The sequence below is a fragment of the Anomaloglossus baeobatrachus genome, chromosome 2 (genome assembly GCF_048569485.1).
Source record: "Anomaloglossus baeobatrachus isolate aAnoBae1 chromosome 2, aAnoBae1.hap1, whole genome shotgun sequence".
Lineage (NCBI taxonomy): Eukaryota > Metazoa > Chordata > Amphibia > Anura > Aromobatidae > Anomaloglossus > Anomaloglossus baeobatrachus.
The window spans coordinates 102,846,144-102,860,919 of NC_134354.1; the positions used below are offsets into that span (position 1 = coordinate 102,846,144).

Here is a 14,776-nt window from a genome sequence, read left to right on the forward strand (position 1 = left end):
TCTGTGTCTATGTGTTCTGTGTCTGTGTCTATGTGTTCTGTGTCTGTGTCTATGTGTTCTGTGTCTGTGTCTATGTGTTCTGTGTCTGTGTCTATGTGTTCTGTGTCTGTGTCGATGTGTTCTGTGTCTGTGTCGATGTGTTCTGTGTCTGTGTCGATGTGTTCTGTGTCGATGTGATGTGTTCTGTGTCGATGTGATGTGTTCTGTGTCGATGTGATGTGTTCTGTGTCTGTGATGTGTTCTGTGTCTGTGTGATGTGTTCTGTGTCTGTGTGATGTGTCTGTGTCTATGTGTTCTGTGTCTGTGTCTATGTGTTCTGTGTCTGTGTCTATGTGTTCTGTGTCTGTGTCTATGTGTTCTGTGTCTGTGTCTATGTGTTCTGTGTCTGTGTCTATGTGTTCTGTGTCTGTGTCTATGTGTTCTGTGTCTGTGTCTATGTGTTCTGTGTCTGTGTCTATGTGTTCTGTGTCTGTGTCTATGTGTTCTGTGTCTGTGTCTATGTGTTCTGTGTCTGTGTCTATGTGTTCTGTGTCTGTGTCTATGTGTTCTGTGTCTGTGTCTATGTGTTCTGTGTCTGTGTCTATGTGTTCTGTGTCTGTGTCTATGTGTTCTGTGTCTGTGTCTATGTGTTCTGTGTCTGTGTCTATGTGTTCTGTGTCTGTGTCTATGTGTTCTGTGTCTGTGTCTATGTGTTCTGTGTCTGTGTCTATGTGTTCTGTGTCTGTGTCTATGTGTTCTGTGTCTGTGTCTATGTGTTCTGTGTCTGTGTCTATGTGTTCTGTGTCTGTGTCTATGTGTTCTGTGTCTGTGTCTATGTGTTCTGTGTCTGTGTCTATGTGTTCTGTGTCTGTGTCTATGTGTTCTGTGTCTGTGTCTATGTGTTCTGTGTCTGTGTCTATGTGTTCTGTGTCTGTGTCTATGTGTTCTGTGTCTGTGTCTATGTGTTCTGTGTCTGTGTCTATGTGTTCTGTGTCTGTGTCTATGTGTTCTGTGTCTGTGTCTATGTGTTCTGTGTCTGTGTCTATGTGTTCTGTGTCTGTGTCTATGTGTTCTGTGTCTGTGTCTATGTGTTCTGTGTCTGTGTCTATGTGTTCTGTGTCTGTGTCTATGTGTTCTGTGTCTGTGTCTATGTGTTCTGTGTCTGTGTCTATGTGTTCTGTGTCTGTGTCTATGTGTTCTGTGTCTGTGTCTATGTGTTCTGTGTCTGTGTCTATGTGTTCTGTGTCTATGTGTTCTGTGTCTGTGTCCATGTGTTATGTGTCTGTGTCCATGTGTTCTGTGTCTGTGTCCATGTGTTCTGTGTCTGTGTCCATGTGTTCTGTGTCGATGTGTTCTGTGTCTGTGTCGATGTGTTCTGTGTCTGTGTCGATGTGTTCTGTGTCTGTGATGTGTTGTGTGTCTGTGATGTGTTGTGTGTCTGTGATGTGTTGTGTGTCTGTGATGTGTTCTGTGTCTGTGATGTGTTCTGTGTCTGTGATGTGTTCTGTGTCTGTGATGTGTTCTGTGTCTGTGATGTGTTCTGTGTCTGTGATGTGTTCTGTGTCTGTGATGTGTTCTGTGTCTGTGATGTGTTTGTGTTTACTCTCTGCACGGCTTCCTCTTCCTGTAATGACATCACTTCCCTGCAAAACCGCAGACAGGCGATGTACATTACCGGAGGTAAACCGCGAAATACCGCAGGGAATAACGCAGGAAAACGCAGTGAACCGCACAGAATTTGCTGCCTGCGTTATTCCCTGCGGGATTTCATGATTAAAATTGAGTCAATGGAGTGAAATCCCGCAGCGATGTGCGGAAAAGAAGTGACATGCACTTGTTTTTGCTGCGGGATTCCCGCAGCAAAACATGCAGCTGTCAAATTCCGCCCAGTGCGCACAGGATTTTTTTTCTCCATAGGATTTGCTGGTGATTCACTGCAGAGATGTTATGAACATTTTCTGCAGCGAAACATGCAGCAAATCCGCGGAAAATCCGCGGCAAAATCCGGTAAGTGCGCGCATAGCTTAAAGAAGCTTTCACAGCAGCTTTGGAGGGGTTTCATAACATTGAAAACGTGACTTTCTGGTAATTTATCAAGTCCTTGAGCAATTACCACCAGGCAAAAAAATAAAAAAAAAAAAAAAAAAATGCAGAGGGGAAAAACTTTAAAAAAAAAAAAGTTTACATAACCGCTACAAAGACCATTAAACAGCCTACTGGCTGTATAAAAGTCGATCGGCAGTAGTTTGCTGGCCTATTCATACAGGCCAATGATCATTTTGTGCACACAGAACAATCATAGTATATCATGTCATCAGCAGCTCATACTTTGCTTTCACAAACTGCCTTTTAAAAGGAATTTTGCACAACTAGAAAACCCAGCTTTATCAACGCAGGACTCCAATTAATATAAAAGCAGCGTATATTCACCTCCCGTACTGCCACCGTTAGGGTACACAGAGTTTTGGATACAGCGTGTTTTTGCGGTGTCCAAAACGGTGTGTTGTACAGTACAAGCAAAGAGGATGGGAATTATAGAAATTCCTTGCGCACTATGCACGTGCAACTAAAGCTGATCTGCGGTGCAGCTTTCCGAGCTGCAGGCATGTCGATTTTTTGCTGTAGAGTTGCAAGCATCCTCCATAGGCAGAACACAAGCGAGAGACTGCAGCACCCCAAACCCTGATCAAGGGAACATAAGGCAGCTGCGGTCTCCTGCGTTCTCCTGTGGAGGAGACTCGTTGCCCCGCAGGTCAGGACCCGCCGCGTCCAAGTACCCTTAGGCTATGTGTCCACGGGAGAATGTAGCTGCGGATTTTTCTGCATCAAAATCCGCAGCTTTCCCGCAAAATCCGCACCTTTTCAAAGGTGCGGATTTGCAGCGGAATTGATGCGGATTTTGGTGCGGATTTTTTTTTTTCCCAATTTTAAAGCCAAAATCCGGATGAAAATCCGCAACAATAGCTGACATGTTGCAGATTTTTCCGGATCAAAATCCGCACGAAATCCGCTGCGGAAAAATCCACAGCGTGGACACAGCATTTCCAAAATGCCCTAGAAATGGCTGGGAAATGCCTGAGCTGCAGATTTTCGGAAAAACCGCGGCTTTTCCGCGAGAAATCCGCGGCAAAATCCACGCATTTTCCGCAGCGTGGGCACATAGCCTTACAGCTTTCTCAGCACCGCTGTTCCTGGAGAGCGACGTCACTTGTGTCACACACCGGCTGCAGCCAATGAGACGCTCATTAGCTGCATCAATATGTCTTCATGTCAGACGTCCACTGAAGTAGTGGAGACTGCAGCTGACAAGTGGCCACTCACTGTGCAGCCGGCATGTGACACAGTAAGTCAATCTCTGGGAACAGCAATGACAACACAGCTAGATCAGTGCCGATACAGGAGGTGAATATATGCTGGGTTTTGTTTTTTAATTAGGGACCTGAACTGATAAGGCTGGGGTAATCCACTACCGACTTAAAAATTAACACACCTGACAAACAGTTTTGCTCACTGGTCAGGTATTTGTCATCCTGTTTAGGCTAGGTTCACATTTCCGTTGTTTTGCATCAGTCACATGCGTTGTTTGACGCTTGTGACTGATGCGTTGTACAACGGGTGACAAGAATTGGTATTCATTGCTACGAGAAAGCGGATTCCGTTGTAAAACGAGTGATCGTTCACAATAGCCGGCTTTTGAGAGCGATCAGCTGATCTCCCGGCCGCCAACTTCTGTGAGCGATCAGCTGATCTCCCGGCCGCCGGCTTCTGTGAGCGATCAGCTGATCTCCCGGCCGCCGGCTTCTGTGAGCGATCAGCTGATCTCCCGGCCGCTGGCTTCTGTGAGCGATCAGCTGATCTCCCGGCCGCCGGCTTCTGTGAGCGATCAGCTGATCTCCCGGCCGCCGGCTTTTGAGGGTAACTGATCGCTCTCAAAAGCCAGCGGCCGGGAGATCAGCTGATCGTTCGGCCCCCCGAGAGAACATGCGTAGAGAAATCAAAAGGATTCCGCTGCTCAAAAAATGTTACAAGCTGTGTTACTGCCGCCCAACGGTCAGTCGTTCCACGACTGATCAGTTGGGCGGCGGATGCAACGCAAGGGCATCAGTCACAATCCGTCGCTCATATAAGTCTATGGGAAACAACGGAATCCGCCAAACGGATTGCATTGTTTATCAGAGCAGCAGATTGTGACTGATCATAAACAACGGAAATGTGAACCTAGCATTAGTGGGGAATGAGTGTTCCTACAAAATGCTCATTCTATAGGATCTTCTAAATAAGTCATTAGAATTAAGACCCCTATACTCTAAAATAGTAGAAAACATTCAAATAGTAAGATTAACATACAAATCTACTTCATCAACACTTATGAGTTAAAGAGAATGACTGCAGGGAGCAATTAAAAAGCATAATAAAGCTGCTGCCTCGTTACAAGCAACTCATGAAAAATGGAGCCTGGTGCTGCAATCAGCTGATGGCAGAGGGTCCGAGTAGCCGAGCAGCAGCAGGGTGGGCCTTCATATGTAGAACAGAAGCCCTTTCTGCCTCACAGAGGGAGGGCCGAGGACTCCTCTATGCCGTCCATATTACAGACCAAACTTATTAATAATAGAGCAGCATGAGACTTCTTTTTAAAAAAAAAAACAAAAAAAAAACAAAATTCTTCTGATCATCAGTTTGTTGACATTTTATAGACAGCAGATCTCGGGAAACGCGCTGATAGTTATGAAATGAGCAATAATAAAAGCACCGCTTACATGAAAACACATTTCTCAGGACAAACATTAGCTAACAGGCAAGTAAGGAAGGAGCGGAGCTCGCCATGCGACTGAAGGAATGTTCCTTGGACGAGCTGTGACGGTGAGGTCATGCTGTTCCATCTTTTGAGGAGCAGTGGAGTCTAACAAAAAGAACATTGTTAAAAAACGGACTGTTCGAGTCCCACAATGCATCACACCCTCCATCTGCTGATGAGCCTGTGTCCGAGGATTCGTCCCCCTAATGAGGCGCATAGTTATATCATGGGCCTGCACATGGCGTGATTCACTGTGCACAAATTACACTGGCTCCCCCATCTACTGTATGTACAGCGGGCATGGCATAGACTGTAGAATCACTAGTGCAGACAAATCTGCAACCTCTCAAGATTAAAAAAAAAAAAATCTGTGTAGGGGGATAAAAGAAGTGACGTATATTGAGATCCAGAAACAACTTCATGCCATCGGCCTTGTGCACACAGTGAAGCTGTAGCCATCCATAGAGAAATCTTTCTATTAAAATTATCTTCTCTTTAGGAGATATTTTTGTCCATTTTTTCATAAAACATCTAACATTAGCACGGGTTCCTGTACACGGCTTTATGTATATATGTGGAATCTTTGGGCCCCAGGCTGCAGCCACGTTCCTCTTCATATAATGGAGATATAATTTGGTGCTGCACATGGAGCAGACAGGTCCACAGCACAGAACCAGGGGAACTTTGTGTTCTACCATACTGTGATTTTTGTAGATCAATTATTTGTTGGGATATTTTTTCAGCCCCAAAAAAGCCACTATACACAGGACTGTAAAACTATTAAGGAGGGGCGCAGACTGGCAGTGATTACCGACTTCTGCAGTCTCCTTTTATATCCAGGCTTGTATTGCTTAGGGTCCATTTACCTGGACTGCCCCTGGCAGCGACATACGACCACTGATCGGTAAGCTTCTTCTGATCTGCGGTCATTTATATACCAGTTTACACAAAGCCCATGTGCTCTGAGCAAACTATAGGCTGCCTTAGCTCTCGGCAGTGTTACACCTATTCACACAGGATGATGCACCTCAAAAAGGATGATTATCTTTTAGGGTATGTGCGCACGTATGCGTTCTGCCGTGCCAAATCTTCCGCAGCGTTCGTGCGTTTCAGAACACAGCCGAAAAGCTGCGTTCTGGATGCATGGTGAATGCAGAATTCATGCGTTCTGGATGCTTGCTCTGCCATAGACAGTGGGAAAAGCATCCGGAACGCACAAAAATAAGTGACATGTTGCTTTTTAGAACGCAGCGTTTTGGATCAAAATTTCAGCATCCGAAACGCTGCGCTCTCAAACGCAACGTGCGGTTGGATTATGCACAATTTTCACAGATTGTGCTGGGGACGCAGGACGCATGCAGTTACGCTGCAGTTCTAAACGCAGCATAAAAGCATGCAACACGCAGTTGTGCGCACGCAGCGTTACGCTGCACAAAAGATAATTTCACTCAATGAATGAGCATTGTCCTTCACTGGGTGATCGACAGTGTGTTTCCACAGCAAGATAATTATGAAACTTTCAAATTTAAAAGGGAACCTGTCACCAGTCACCGCAATGGGGCAGAGCGAAGTGCGCCTGCGTGAGCCGGGAATGGCTGCGCACTCATGAGATCCAGCCCAGCTACATGGATGATGACTGAGGCATCAGACACTACAATCATTAAAGGAGGACGGGAAACAGCGCCAGGAGGGGTGACAGGAGCCAAAAAAAAGCACGCTGGTCCGACCAGAACAGGTCATTTGCATACGTGGCGGTCAGATTTTAGAAAGATATTTCTGGGGTCTGCAAGGGGAGTCAGGAACAAGGTGCACCTTCATAGACTGCAGCTCAGAAGCTGCAGAAGGTGATACTTTTGGGTCAATACTGAAAAAACTGGTGACAGGTTCCCTTTAGTGAGAAAGGAGACAAACTCTAGCGCCACCTAGAATAATTCCCAGAGGGGCATTGCCGCTGTAAGTCCCCTAATTGGCAGCCAGACTGGTTTGTCAGGTCTCCATAAGGAGGATAGTCTTCCCTGAGGTTCCCTTTAATAACGCTTATTCACTTATCTTGCAGTGTAAATGTCCTTTTAGAAAAAGCAGGTCAAAAACTTTCTGGTTAAATTTCCTTGTTCTCTTTAGATCCATAAAGTCTTCACACTGGGGTCATATCCCAGAGATCACAAATGTCTTGTGATGACAAAGGCTGGTCCGGCACAGGCACTTGTGGTGGAGGAGCCTGTATGAAGACCCTGAAGACCCTTCCCCATGGATCTCCACATTGGGGACCAAATAAGTAATTGTGGGTCAGTTCCTTCCCTCTGGGGGTGAAAAGCTAAGAGTATCTCATGAGCCAAGCGAGCCATCTTAAAAGTGCACCAATCACCAGGATTTTCCTATATAAAACTAAAGTGGTCAGCTAAGATCTATAGTTTTTGAAACCCAAGCAAGTAAAGCTTGCAAAATGAACAGTTTTTTGATTGGCAGCAGCTGTAGCAGCTAATAGTTTGGGTGGGGTTTAATAGTGATCCCTACCCCCGACTGTCCATCCTCCCTCTATTTATGGTAATTCCATTATAGAAGGTAGAGGCAATAAATAATGGTGGCTAGAAGGACCTTGCTAACTTCATACCCATGTGACCAAAACGGGCGGGGACTCAACCAACAGAAAAATAATGTTGCTTCCTGGTATCAGCTGTGTTGGCTGAGGCCCCACCCCTTCTGGTCACATGGGTATGACATCAGCACAGGTCCTTCTAGTCACTATGATTTATAGCCACAACCATTAGTAAAAATGCCTCTATTATGTGCTTGCTTGTGTTTCAAAAACTATAGATCCTAGCTGACAAGTAAAGGCATGTATAGAATCAGCATGACAGTGCCAGTATCGCACTGGTTTTAGGTTATATAGGAACATCCTGGTGCTTGGTGCGCTTTAAAGGCTAACAGACTCCAAACTTAAAAGGCCATATTAACATGTTAAATAAGGGGTTAATACACAATGAACATATATTCTTTTCTTTCTGACCCTGGTAATGAACTGTAAATTAAGTGCAACTTTTAGATGCCATAGGGAACAAAAACAAAAAACAAAACCGAGCTATTTTTACAATTTTCCAAACAATTAGATACTTTCAGCTTATAGAACAAGGTGATGTCCCAAGGAGAATATTCACCTCCAAACAAAAGCCTTTCTAAATGGTGTATTCTGTTCCTCGGCGGGGTGCAAAGAGGGGTTTTAATCTGACTCACATTTTCTGCTTTATGAGGAAAGGATCAAAAATATATATATATTTATTGGTGGCAGATTCCTTTATGTAAATGCGGAATTGAAAGTGTCGAAATTTTTCCTTGCAGGCGAAGCTACAAAAATCTACAAATGTACAAGCAGATGTTTCAGCTTGTTGTGCAGTGAATTTACTGCAGATACCACCCCTGTAAATGACTTGTCACATGTATGAAAGCCCACAGCGCGCTCAATTCCACAAAGGTTTATCTACTATATCTGGAGAGTTTTAAAGCATCATCTAAGGGTATGTTCACATGTTGTGTTTTCGCAGCTCTTTTTTCTTTTTTTATGCTTTTGTTTTTTGGGTTTTTTTTTTTTTTTTTTTTACAGTTCCAGCAAAAGCTATGAGAGTCCCCCCAAAAAATGCACAATTTTCCCCCCTCCCCGACTGTAGCGTGTTTTAAAAAATCTGCAGCATGTCGATTCTCAGTGTTTTTACTGTACTGTATTTTAACAGCTTTTTTCACCCGTAGAAAGCAATTTGACAAAAAAAAAAAACCACACAACAGCGTTTTCAAGCATTTTTTTTAGGAAATATTAATATTTTATTAAAACATACTTTAGACAAAACACCTGTAACCTGCAACTGAAAAATGCCTAAAAACCCGGCGAAAACAGGCAATTTAAGGCTGTGCGCGCACGTGTGTGCTCTGCATCGCACACAAAAGGTCCGCTTCAGAGAGCAGCGGAAAAGCTCCGTTCTTAAGCGCCTGGTGCCTGCAGAATTCGTGCGCTCTGCATGCTGCCTCTCCCTATAGACAGCATGCAAAGCGCACGAAAGAAGAGACATGTCACTTCTTAGAACGCAGCAGCTGAATCGCTGCGTTCTACTACGCCACGTGCGCACGTCTCATGCACAATCTTCATAGATTGTGCAGGGGACGCAGGACGCATGCAGTTACGTTGCGGTGCAGATCGCAGCATAACTGCATGCAATACGCACACGTGCGCACATAGCCTAAATGCGGACAAGAGAACAGATTCTGGCTGCAGAAATAGAACGCAGCAAAGATGCTGCGTGTGAACATGGCCTAAATGTACAGTGGAAACCACATGACAAATTCACTGTGTGTCAACTCAGCCTAAGGTCTAAATCAGTGCATGGACCGTAATATCGGGACCGGGCAATCATAAATGAATTCAGGCGTAGTGGTGCAGTGGTATAGAAACCGGGTGTAATAAATGTCATATAGTAGGTAGAGGACCCGTTACAAACGTCAGACAACGAACTTCATGTTATTCACTGCAAAAATAACCTGTGATTTTGTCCAACCTAAAAAAAAAAAAAAAAAAGAAAAATCCTTGTGAAAGAAAGCAGATCAGATTTTACCGCATCTTTTTCTACAACCCCTGTAAAAATTATGGAATCACCTCGCTGAGGATGATCATTCAGTTGTTTACTTTGTTGAAAAAAAAAAGCAGATCACTAATCAAAGGACTTATTATGAAAGTAGAAAAGTATTGTATTACTTATTACCGCCAAGATTTGAGTTATTCTACTCTATCATATGTTGCCTATCCTATAACTTGTAAACATGTTCTTTAATCGAATAAAAGATGATTTACACAAAAAAAAGCAGATCACAGACATGGCACAAAACTAAAGTCATTTCAAATGGCAACTTTCTGGCTTTACGAAACACTAAAAAAAAAAAAAAAACATAAAAAAAAACAATGTGCTAGCCAGTAACCGTTACAGTAACAAAAGAACACTCCAATACATCACTAGTATTTTGTCGCACCATCGCTGGCTTTTATAACAGCTTGCAGTCTCTGAGGCATGTACTTAATGAGTGGCAAACAGTACTCTTCATCAATCTGGCTCCAACTTTCTATGATTGCTGTTGCCAGATCAGCTTTGCAGGTTGGAGCCTCATCATGGACCATTTTCTTCAACTTCCACTAAAGATTGAGATCCGGACTATTTGCAGGTCATATCATTGACATTATGTGTCTTCTTTCAAGGAATGTTTTCACAGTTTTTGCTCTATGACAGGATGCATTATCATCTTGATAAATGATATCATCCCCAAACATCCTTTCAATTGATGGAATAAGAAAAGTGTCCAAAATTTCAATGTAAACTTGGGCATTTATTGAAGAATGTAATGACAGCCATCTCCCCAGTGCCTTTACCTGACATGCACCCTCATATCATCAATGACCGTGAAAATATACATGTTCTCTTCAGGCAATCTTTTTATTGTATAGCTTTTCTGTATGTAAATCCCATTTCTTTTAGGCGGTTTCTCACAGTTCGGTCACAGACAATGACTCCAGTTTACTCCCATTCGTTCCTCATTTGTTTTGTTGTGCATTTCCTGTTTTGGAGACATATTGCGTTAAGTTTCCTGTCTTGAGGCTTTGATATCTTCCTTGGTCTACCAGTATGTTTGCCTTTAACAACCGTCCCATGTTGTTTGTATTTGGTCCAGATTTTAGACAGCTGACTGAACAACCAACATCTTTTGCAACATTGCGTGATGATTTACCCTCTTAAGAGTTTGATAATCCTCTTCTTTGTTTCAATTGACATCTCTCATGTTGGAGCCATGATTCATGTCAGTCCATTTGGTGCAACAGCTCTCCAAGGTGTGAGCATTCCTTTTTAGATGCCGACTAACAAGCAGATCTTATCTGATGCAGATTTTAGTGTTGGGAATGAAAATTTACAAGGTGATCCCATAATTTATTCCCGTTTGCTCTTGAAAAGTAACAGTTACTGGCTAGCACATTATGTTTCCATGATTTTTTTTTAGTGTTTCTTAAAGCCAGAAAGTTACCATTTGAAATGACTTAGTTTTGTGCCATGTCTGTGATCTGTTTTTTGTTTTGTTTTGTTTTTTTTTTAAAACAAAAGTAAACAACTGAAAGAACATCCTCAGAGCAAGGCGAGTCCATAATTTTTGCCAGGGGTTGTAGATATGGCAAAAGATTAGTCTATGTGCACGAGTGGCAGGGTTTTTTTTGCTCTTTATGCGTTTTTCCTTGCTTATGTTAATAAAAACAAGGAAAAAGTATCCCAGTAAAGTCTATGAGAATGGTGACTTGCTGTGCACACGCTGCTTCTTTATTCCTTGCAGATTTTGTTGCTTAAAAAAGAAGCAGCATGTCAATTGTTTCTGCATTTCTATAATCCCCTGCAGTGCTTTATCACTACAGGGGATTACAGCGCAGCAGTTCGCCTCACACATTGTGCATACAGCATTGTGAGTGAGGCTCTCCATAGCTCAGTAACCTGGGGTTGTCATGTTGACAACCCAGGTTTACTATGGCAGCAATTGGGTCCCTGTTTACAGGGACCCAATCATCAGGGAGAGGTAAGCGATCCCTCTCACTGCCTTCTGATTGCTGTGATTCTGGGGGTTAAACTGCCGGGAGCGAAGCGGGCACTGCTCCGGGCAGTGAGAGCCAGGTCCCAGCTGTAACATCAGTCGAAGACAGACCCAGCGGCGATCGTGGGGGTATAGCACCTGAACCCCCATGATTGCAATCACTAAAGCACAAAAAGCAGGGGGGGGGGAGGGAAAACCACGGTTTTTTTTCAGCTGCTTTTTTTTCCTGCCAAAACATGCTTTTTTGTATGTTGAAAAGAAGTACACAATAAAAGAGCAACATGGGCACATATCCTTAAAAAAAAAAAAAAAAAAAAAAAAAGTTTGCTTCTTCTGATTAAAGCAGGCAGAAACTTAAACCTGGCAAGGATTTCATCTAGAGTCACTGAGAATTTAAAAAAAAAATAAAATAAAACATTGATAGAACTCAAAAGGTTAAAGAAAAAGGAAAATAGCTTGTAAGATGATGGTAAAAACAAGGAAAACTCACCGACGAGAGGCATCAGCGTTACTGTAACCAGACCGAATCAGGAATTATCCACGTTAAGTGTTTCTTGAAGCCACTTCCCTCGATATATCTGTAGAGGATAAACATTATTAGACACAAAGCAAAAGGTCTAAATGTGTCACATCAAGTATCACACACTGGTAAAGAAGATAATTTCTGCATTCACAGCTCACATGGTTGTTAATGTAAATGATGGGAAGTCACGGCCCTGCTAATATCAGCTGGAGATTCACCTCCCTCCATAACATACAGTGCCCATTGTAAATCACCACAACCTGCACGGTGCGGACACGGAGCCATCACACATTAGGACCCCTGAGCTATGATCCAGAAATTGCAGTGTGGCATCTGCACAAGTCTATTTACAAAATCACTCATCTTTTTTATGGAGCATTCAATCTGTAAAGTGCAAATTATTGTCCAAAAGGTGGATATTTATTCTGAACGCGCCTCACGACATGAATCGGAATTTGCTCTATTAAATGCCCAACATTACTTGACAATTGATTTTCCTGCTCATCAAGATTCCAGAGTCGCAAATGTTCTTATACTTTCTGTGATGGGAGGAAACAAACCGGGCAGATCTATTAATACTCCGCCAGGGAAAGGGTGCTAGGGCTATGGAAAAGCAGTGAGGAATGCAGATGACGTTGGAGAAGACATTTTCAAGGAGTCCCTGGAAGATCTATACTTCCTTATCTAAGGGGTGCTTCACACATAGCGAGATCGCTACTGAGATCGCTGCTGAGTCACGGTTTTTGTGACGCAGCAGTGAACTCAGTGATCTCGCTGTGTGTGACAATGAGCAGCGATCTGGCCCCTGCTGTGAGGTCGCTGCTCGTTACACACAGCCCTGGTTCATTTTTTTATTGTTGCTCTCCCGCTGTGATGCACAGATCGCTGTGTGTGACAGCGAGAGAGCGACGAAATGAAGCGAGCATGGAGCAGGAGCCGGCATCTGGCAGCTGCGGTAAGCTGTAACCAGGGTAAACATCGGGTAACCAAGGTGGTTACCCGATATTTACCTTCGTTACCAGCCTCCGCCGCTCTCACGCTGCCAGTGCCGGCTCCTGCTCTTTGCACATGTAGCTGCAGTACACATCGGGTTAATTAACCCAATGTGTACTGTAGCTAGGAGAGCAGGGAGGCAGCGCTAAGCAGTGTGCGCGGCTCCCTGCTCTCTGCACATGTAGCGACGTTATGATCGATGCTGCGTCGCTGTGTTTGACAGCTAAGCAGCGATCATAACAGCGACTTACAAGGTCGCTGTTACGTCACAGAAAATGGATGACGTAACAGCGATGTCGCTGTCGCTATGTGTGAACCCAGCTTTAGGGCAGCATAGACAGAGGGGATCAATGTACGGTATTCTTCAAAGATTTAGTATTTAAATCAATTTATTTGCTGTCAGGACTCAAAGCCTGCGAGCCCTGCCATCCCCGCACAAGTGGTGAATGACAACTATATTATAATAATAATTTTATTCATTTATATAGCGCTATTAATTCCACAGCGCTTTACATACATTGGCAACACTGTCCCCATTGGGGCTCACAATCTAGAGTCCCTATCTTTAGGTCTTTGGAGTGTACTATATAATACACACATACAAATACTCATACAAACACATAATATATACACATATACATTATATTATATACACATATACATCATAGATATACACATACATACAGACATATATACACATACGTTCATATAGAAAGTCTGTAAACTCTACTTTCACTGCTCATTCCTTGTGATTGACAACTAGTCTGTATACAATATAAGGCCCCTTCACACATCAGAGTCTGCGTTACGTGTGATGTCTGTCTTCACACGTACCAGAGACATGAACACACGTAGACCCATTAAAATAAATGGGTCTGTGCACACATGCGTGTTTTCACATGGACCATACAGAGCATACATGTGTCCGTGTGCTCCACACGTAGACATGTCAGTTTTCTCTGGCAGCACGGGTGTCACACGGACATGTGATCCGTGTAACAGTGTGACACATACTGGTGAAAACCACGTTTCTATGAAATAAAATTACATTTCTACACTCCCCTTCTCCAGCACTGCTGTCACTTGCTTCCCACCCCCGCTCATTATGTTCATTGCACATTCACTGCCCCGAAGACCGGAAGCAGCAGCAGGGAGTCAGCAGGGCCGGAGACAGCACAGCAGAAGACACCACAGACAGTAGCGCCACGGACAGTGAGCATACAGTTCCTGTTCTCCATGTGTTATAAAGGATAGCACACGGGGAACACTCGTGCCCAAATCACGGCACACGGAGGGCCATACGCACCTTTTACACGTTCGTGCAAAACGTGCGTGTTTTTCACGGAGGTGTGAACGAAGCCTAAGAGTAACCGGGGTGTGGGGTCTGTTCTTGAACGAGTCCTGGCAGTAAACAGCTTTTAAAGTGGAAATACTGAATTACATTGAAAACTACTAAGCACGAGTCCACTTTCTCTATCCAACATGGTCCCCAGGTCCGATAGCACAAGAGCCAATATAAAACTGGAGTCCTAGAGAAAGCCCGAGTCCATCCTTCCCCCGTACACACAGCGACTGACATCTCCCAGTGTATAAACTCCTAGAAAACGCCGGTAAGGCCGGTTTCACACATCTGGCTTTTCGCCGGATTGCCGAATGCGGCGGACGCCAGTACAGTGGATACAGTACAATGGCAGCGCCGCAACTTCCGGGTCACATGCTGTCATGTGATTGGCGCTTGTCACGCTGCCATTGTACTGTATACAGTGTACTGGCGCGTGAAAAGCCAGCTGTGTGAAGTCCAGCTTCATCAACAAACAATGCTTGATCCCATACCTACAGTATATGCAAACTCAGAAGTCCTTCTGTCCCCTCAGTCTGTACAC

The 14,776-nt window shown here is 43.9% G+C and overlaps 1 protein-coding gene across 1 annotated transcript in view; it reads right to left on the reverse strand.

Moving 5' to 3' along the window:
• Positions 1-14,776, reverse strand: part of TAOK1 (TAO kinase 1) — a 172,755-nt gene that overhangs the window by 97,779 nt on the left and 60,200 nt on the right. Inside the window, exon 2 of the mRNA XM_075333178.1 lies at positions 11,868-11,955. The gene's annotated coding sequence lies outside the window, so the exon portion shown is untranslated. The remainder of the gene's footprint in view (positions 1-11,867; positions 11,956-14,776) is intronic.